Raw genomic sequence first — 7,939 nt, 5'->3', positions numbered from 1 at the left:
CTCCCACTCCTGAGAAAAAATACTGACCAAATACTGATAGTGGGGCCGTGGCCTTAGAATGATTATTACCTAAGATGGTAGTTGCTTGTCTTGCAAGTTTATATTAATAATAGTTGTGATTCTGGACTATAATGGAAGTCTGAACAGATTTCACCAAATGACTGCCGGCTCTGACTACGCAGAATTTGTTTGTAGTCTGTAACCATGGAGACAGAATAGGTCTGTGTAGGAAAAGAATCACAAAATGAGTTTTTATATAAAGTTGCTTGATATATTTAGATGCATTGCAACAATAAAACAGATATAGCAAATGTGCCACTAACAATGTGACATATACTTAAAGTGACAAGCTCAAACATTGATGCAGAAGCAGTACCAGTTTTGATGATGACATTTTGTCATGCTACAACCTGTGTCATTCAGTCACCATCTAGTTGCCTCTGTCTTTATTCATGCATATCCATCAGACGTATCCAGGGTTAACAAGTTCTAGCAGGGAAGGGAGTTGTACCCACAAGAGGCAATGGCCGTTTAACACCTCTTATGCTTCCCTGGGCCTTTTTCTCATTCATTCACACAGATCATCCTATGCAATGAATGAAAGCAGAAACTTCATGGCAGAGAAGCAGATGCAAAACCAACATGAGTGTAGGATGCATATATAGCCTAAGTGTTCAATGCATAAACCGCCTGTTATGCAACCTTCACTCTCCTAAACATGTTCTTTATGAATGGATATCACATAATGGGGTGTCCATGCTTCCGTCCGCCTCATCCATCCAGCTGTAATGCCCCCTGAGGTCCTAGCCCAACCTCAGATCTAGTGCTGTAATCCTGTATGCGTGTGTGACTTGGCCTGTAATTGGCCAATAACTTGTAACTGTAATATGGACAGCAAGCTGAGGTCCTAATATGACCTTAAAGGGACTCTGTCAGCACAGAATGACTGATCAAACCAAGTACAGGTGCTCGGTGCTCCATGGCGGGGCCAAACATTTATATACACCTTCCCATTGGCTTAGTTTCCATCTATCTCCCCCCTTCTCTGGCCCTATAAAGCCAGAGCTGTCAATCAAAGATGAGGGGTGGAGATAGAAGCAAAAAACTAGGTGGTAAGGTGTATTTAAGTATTTGGCCGTGCCGTGAAGCACCGAGCGGCGGGACTTAGTTTGAACAGTCATCCTGTGCTGACAGTCCCTTTAATGTATGTCAGTTTGACCATGAGAGCCACAGTGCAAGAAGCTGTATAAAAATGTGTAGGTGCTCATGGCTGTTAGGTTCAGTTCAGACAGGCATAATTTTGATCTGTGTGCACAAAAGTCTCCACAAGTGCCAATTTAGCATGCAGTCTCATCTGTTTTGTGTATAGGAGAGGACCAGTTTCAATTTTGCAGAATGGCACCCACCTGGCTGAAATTTGCAGGTGTGACTGACCCAAGAATTCACTCAGTTCATGAACTTGGCCTAAGGCAGGGTTCAGATGCTTGTGTTTGGTCAGTGTGCTGTCTACGGGATGCATTCGGACCAATGTTTGTCAGTTGTGCATGCGTGATTGTGGATGGACTGGAAGTGTGCAGTAGTCTTGTTGGATATGGCAGGTAGCTCTTGCACAACCAACTCGAGGCAGCATATTGTTTCACACGGAGGTCCAAGAATGCCACTGTTGGAGAAAAATGTTTTTCACATTTTTTTTACATTGCACCCTCTTAACCATGTATTAAAAAGAAAAGGCAAGTTTTCATTTTTTTTTTTTTTTTTTGACAACTTTATGTACAAGTGTTGACTACCTCTATTAGGTCTAGGCTAAATCCTACATACACTGAGGTGTAAAGTACACTACTCGAACACTGTAATGGTCATAACTGAACTCACTACATTACTAAAAGTGAAGATAAGAGTGACAAACAACATCTTGGAACAATAAGCCTGTGCATTGGCGTACAGAAGTTCAGCAATGTGCAAAGGAGATCTGGCACATCTATCTTAAGAAAAATCTGGCTAATAATACTATCCATCCCTCCATTCAACAATTCATTTATGACAATACTGGGCTACATAGGCTCTACAATGCCTGGGAAGTAATCTCAGCAGCCAAGCTTCAGGAAGACAAGTGCTTTAGTTCTCTGCTGTAGAAATAGAATATGATCTAAAGTGAAGATCTGGAATAGGAATGGTGATCTGCTAAATAATTTCCTTAAAATAATATTTTCTTAAGTCACTAAAATACGAAATAAATAGCAGTTTAGCCAAGCTTGAGTATTACAAGATAGAGATCTATTCACGTAAATGTTAAAGGGGATCTGACAGCAGTTTTTTGTTATGTAATCTGAGAGCAGCATGATAAGGCTGAGACGCTAATTCCAGCGATATTACTGCTTGCTGTAGTATTGATACAATCACTGTTTTCTTTGCTGCAGATTTACCAGTTCTCTGAATGCTGAGCTTTGTATAACCCCCATCCACACCACTTGTCAGCTCTTTGTGTACACTATGCGTAGGCAGAAAGCTGCTAATCAGTGGTAGGGGCGTGACTACACAGCAGGAGGACTAAATAGCATAAGACAACTAATCCTCTAGTGATTTCCTGATGCTAAAACGCTGATTTTTATTGAAACAACAAGCAGACCAGTAAGTGATACATTGCTGGAATCAGGGTCTCTTTTCCTATTTATGCTGCTCTCAGTTGACATAGCAAAACTTGCTGACCGATTCCCTTTAAGAGGGGGCAAGTGAGTGATGATTCCATTTTCTATAGATCTAAACTAATATGTTGTTGGATGTACAGGATCTATATAGGATGGAGTCAAATACAAGACGCTGAAGGTACATGGACTGCAGGTGGAGAGTGTAGACAACCATAATTTTTTCATAAGGAATACTGGAGATCACCACCTTTACATTTCCTGAAAAAAAAATTAAACATTATTGAAATTATTTAATATTTGACGTCACTATTATTCTAGAACAACATTTATTTCACAAAAGAAGAGATCACATAGTTTAAAGGGAACCTGTCACCATGAAAATGCAGTCCCATCTGCAGGCACCATGTTATAGAGCAGGAGCTGAGTATATTGATATTTTAGTTTTGTGAGAAAAAATTCAGTATAACCTGTGTTTTATTAATTTAATCCTCTACTCCTTCTGGTATTCTCGGTCCAGTGGGCGGTCCCATCAGTGACTTACAGCAGTCTCTGTATGCATTAATATACAAAGAAAGCTGTCAATCACTGATAGGACCCAAAAATCCCAGAAAGAGCAGAGGTTTAAATGTACAAAACACAGATTATACTGTATAGTTTTGTGAGAAAATACTCCTCAATCTGCTCAGCTCCTGCTCTGTAACATGGGGCCTGCATATTGGTTTGCATTTTCATGGTGACAGGTTCCCTTTAAAGACACAAAATAGAGCTACTCTTGTATTAAATGAGCAGATGTCCCCTTGTAAGCTTGTGTGTAAAAATGTATGAACTACTGCCTAGGACTTGCTGTTTCTTGTCTAGGATAGATCTGGACATATCTATGATCAGAGCATTAACTGCATTGTCCAATGAATGGATAAAATAGTCCATACACAGCTTTCACTATAGGCCTGTAGCCACATCCAAGACTCAGGTGTTACTACCTGTCACAAGGTTGCCACGTCAAAGTCTGGATGTGGCTAGAAATGGTGGAGATGCAGCGCGTGATGGCGTAAAGAAGGGGACCAAACGGCGAGTATTAGTTTTGGTTCGTGACCAATACTCCCCTGTCTGGTCCTCTTCTTTCCATAGGTAAATGTACATGCTAAAATACATAAAATGTTAGAATTTGCATGCTGCCCTGTGCACTAGGCCTAGTCTGCACATACCATCTGTACATATGAGGGAATCTTACATGTGAAGTATCTGTTCATGACTTTAGTTCTGGTCTGTTTTCCGGCTTGTGTGTTTTCATCTTTTGCGACTGGCGGCATCGGAGGCGGCGTTTCCAGATCATCCACGATATCAACATCTAGTTTCCGACTGACAGCCAAGTTATGCAGAATGCAGCACGCCAGGATAATCTGCGCTCCTTTTTCTGGAGAATACTGGAGGACACCACCAGATCGATCAAGACATCGGAAGCGACTTTTCAGCGACCCAAAAGTGCGTGCGATGGCTGAGTAAGCGGACTTGTGGGCAGTGTTGTACTGTTTTTCTACTTTGGTTTTAGGGTCTTTAATTGGTGTCAACAGCCACTCGGTCAATGGATACGCATCATCGCCTGTGAAATAAACATCATTTGTAAAACATATGCAGTCGATGTAAAAAAAGATCAGCATGGTAAAGTACGAGATGGTATAAAGTCGCTTCGTGTTTTTGTCTATTGTAGCAATGCAACTCTACATTGCCTTTGAATTTTGAGTCATTACTTAGCTGCGATCATCATCTATCAAAGAAGTTGTCCACTACTTGGACAACCCCTTCTCATACCCCACGCTTGGCCCCAATAAAATAAATAAAGCCTATATTCTCCTCCTGCGCCGGCTCCTTTCCAGCGGTGTCAGCACTCGCGGTCCCGGGGCTCTCGTGCGGTTGTTGTGACACGTGAGCCCGGCACCCAATCAGCGCTGGCGTCACTTTCTCCGCCTTTGGACAAATTGAACATGAAGAGGAAGTTAGAGATCAGCTGCAGCACGGATTTCCACTCCATTTTCAATTCGACAAGAGACTGGGACAGTGATGCCAGAGCTGATTGGGCGCCGGGCTCACTTGTCATAACAACAGCATGGGGGCCCGGGAATGTGAGTACCGGCACCGCTGGAACAGCACCAGCACAGGAGGTGAGTATAGGCTTTTTTATTTTATCGGGGCCAAACATTCAGATCAAGAAGGGGATGTCCTAGTAGTGGATAATCCCTTTAAGGCCAAGGTCAGGTGAGCATATCCAATTTCCATCCACATTGTATCAGTGTGTTTGGTTTTTACATCTGTATAACATCCGTATTTATACATCAACACTTTTTAAAATGGACATGACCAAATACTGTTTTCTATGTTAATAAAGGCAATGCATCTGTAAAAATTGGAAGCTATAGAAATGATCCGAACAGGATTTTTTGCACTTGACTTGTATAGGAAAGTCTTATCAGATATATGGAAGAGAATAATGCTGCGATTTTTTTTTTTCACACAGAATATACTGTCACCTGAACAGTCCTATCAAAAGCATTGGTCCTTGTCTCAATGAGCCCTAACGTGCATTTATAGGGGCTGATTTATGCTCCTATACGAGAGACCATTGACTGTATATAGGTAGATTAAAATCAAAATCTAGATCTAGCATGAAAACAACAACTTTTTTTATTTATCCATTAAAAGTGTATACAAATCCATTTCACACATATATCGTCCTATAAAACAAGTCCTAGGAGAAGCTTGCAGATAGCCACACTTTACTGCCTTGTTCACACTGGCTTACAACAAACTGCATGGGGCCAGTATGGTCATTAGGCTAGGTTCATGTTTATACAGCACATTCTGTTGGATGTATACATCTAAACTGGAAAAAAAACTGCATTCAGACATACATGGCAGATCACTCATATATGTGTTCGAGGGATATATATGTTTGTCTGGGGTTATATCTGTCTTCATGTTTTTCTTTTTTTGTTTGGTTTTAAATCGATTTTGTGTTTTTAACTGTATACATTTCTCAGTTTTCTTTTAGATAACCATATAACTCCTCTCTTAGCACCCTATCGGATCAATCTTCATTTATTTCAATATGATTATGTGATGCAGATGCTCCATAGAAATTAAGGATGGGATGACAGAAATATGGAAAAAGACAAAGAAAAGGGCCTGATGGATAGATTGTCATGGATATGGTGTCATGATAGGAAATTTCCTGTTTAATTCCTGCCTTGCCTTCCTTGGTTCTTGTGTACATTTACTTTGTTGTATGCACTGCTGCCCTGGGACGTGGTGCGCATGCGCCGGCCTCCCTGCTGGTGGGCGCGCCTCCGGCTGTCATTATGACGTCCGCGCACGGTCGGGCACCTCCGCTCTATGAGCGGCGTGCCCGCGCGTGCGCGATGATGTCTTGACGGCTTGGGGGCGTGGCCTGGCGCGGGTTACGGCGGGCGCATGCGCCGGTGTCGCGTCGCTAGGGCACCAGTGCATGCCCCCATCACACATGTGACCGGTCACGTGATCACTCACGTGACCGGCACTAATGATTTAAAAAGGGTGCTTGTTCCTCTCTATCTGCACTGCCCCTTGAGAAAGCGGCCGTAATCGCCGCGAAACGCGCGTCGGGGGACGTACTATTTGTCCCAGAGCCCATTTGACTGCCCACCACCACCACCACCCCTGGTAAGAGTAACATCTCCCTCATTGTTTATTTGAGTGTCATGCCCTTTATGGCACTTTATGTTGAAATGTCTAAGAGGTCACTCTCCCCTCCTTTTATTTTGTAGGAGTGGGCGTTTGGGGGATGGGAGGAAATATGTGGAGATGCTTTTCTATTTGTCCAACTCTACAGTTTACATTAATATGCACGCTGCACCTTAATTGATGGGTCTGTCTTTGATGCCTGTTTTTCATTATACTATAGGGCGCCACTAGGCGTTTAAATTTAATGACAGTCCCTCAATCTTGTTATTCCATTGAGATAAATTATTGGTCCATCATTTATGCTATTTTAATCGTATTGGTTGGAAATTCTAAGTGCAGCGGGTTTTCCATTTTCTCGTGGAGAAATCCCCTCTTATTTTTAGCTACAAGAGTTGTGCTTACTTCTGATTATAGCATCTAATATTGGGGCAGGTCCGTTTGGGCTTATGTGGATAATTCATTGTCCACCTTGCCTTTTCACTTGTTCTTTATCAATTTTCTTTTGTTTTTCTGATTATAAGATTGGTCTTAACTGATTGTTAATAAAATATGTGTCTCTTTCTAAAAAACCATGATGACTCTGTTTTTCTCTTAGTAAAAAAATGTTGCCTTGGAGTCGGTATTTGAGGGTGTTGGGGGGGATTATTTTCCCTTGCCTACGCTCAATTTATAGTATTTGGGCTATTTTTCTAATTATACTTGTAGGCACTGTATAAAGCATACGTTAGAGGTCTGCAAACGGACATACAAATGTGAACGTAGCTTTAATGAGATCATTCTTTCCCAATACAGCATGCATGGTGTCAGCAGTACTTCCCTGGTTTAGACCTCCTTCACACTTAAGCGAAGGAGACCTGATAATGATGCGGCACACGTATAAAACACATATCTTCAGTACTGGTTTTCCCAGTAACGGAAATATAAGTACTTGTGAAAGAGGCCTTACACTGCTGTGCTGCCGATCAGTGTGGAGGCCGAATACACTTGGATTCATGAGCTATATCATTTTAGAGTCATGTCAATATCAAGCTTGTGGAGCCATTCTGATGTGGACCTTCATAGGACGTACACCCGTCTCATCAGATTTAAGATAGTTTGATCATTTCCCCCCCTGTTCCAGACCAGGCACAGTTTTCAGTTTTTCCGTACATGTGGTTTGAGTTGTAAAAACGTTTCTCTTTTAGATATGTAAATGATTTTTGCACTTTTTTCCCCATGATACACGAGGCCTTATTTCATACTCCTTTTTTTTTTTCTTTGCAGATACGGGTGGAAAGGAAATATGTCAGTTATTCACATTTTTTATCCCCACAAAGTGCCACTGACATACATTTTAAATTTTGTTCCCCTTTTGAAAGCAATTATTTTATATATAGGACCCTTTTTATGGGCTAGTAACAGCAAATTGGATTGGCAACAGCTGTTTTGAAATTATTTGTTTCCTGCTTTTTATTTAGGCATTTATTTTTTCATTTATTTCACACATTTGTGTCTTGTCATAAGAGCTTTGAGGGGCATTTTAACATTTAAATACTTTTTAGAATTTATTTTTTATCCTATTTCCCCTGTAACTGTGGCTG

This window comes from Phyllobates terribilis, unplaced genomic scaffold (genome assembly GCF_046119375.1).
Source record: "Phyllobates terribilis strain yellow unplaced genomic scaffold, ASM4611937v1 Scaffold_1__5_contigs__length_1240528914, whole genome shotgun sequence".
In the NCBI taxonomy this organism is placed as follows: Eukaryota; Metazoa; Chordata; class Amphibia; order Anura; family Dendrobatidae; genus Phyllobates; species Phyllobates terribilis.
This window is presented reverse-complemented; position numbering follows the sequence as displayed.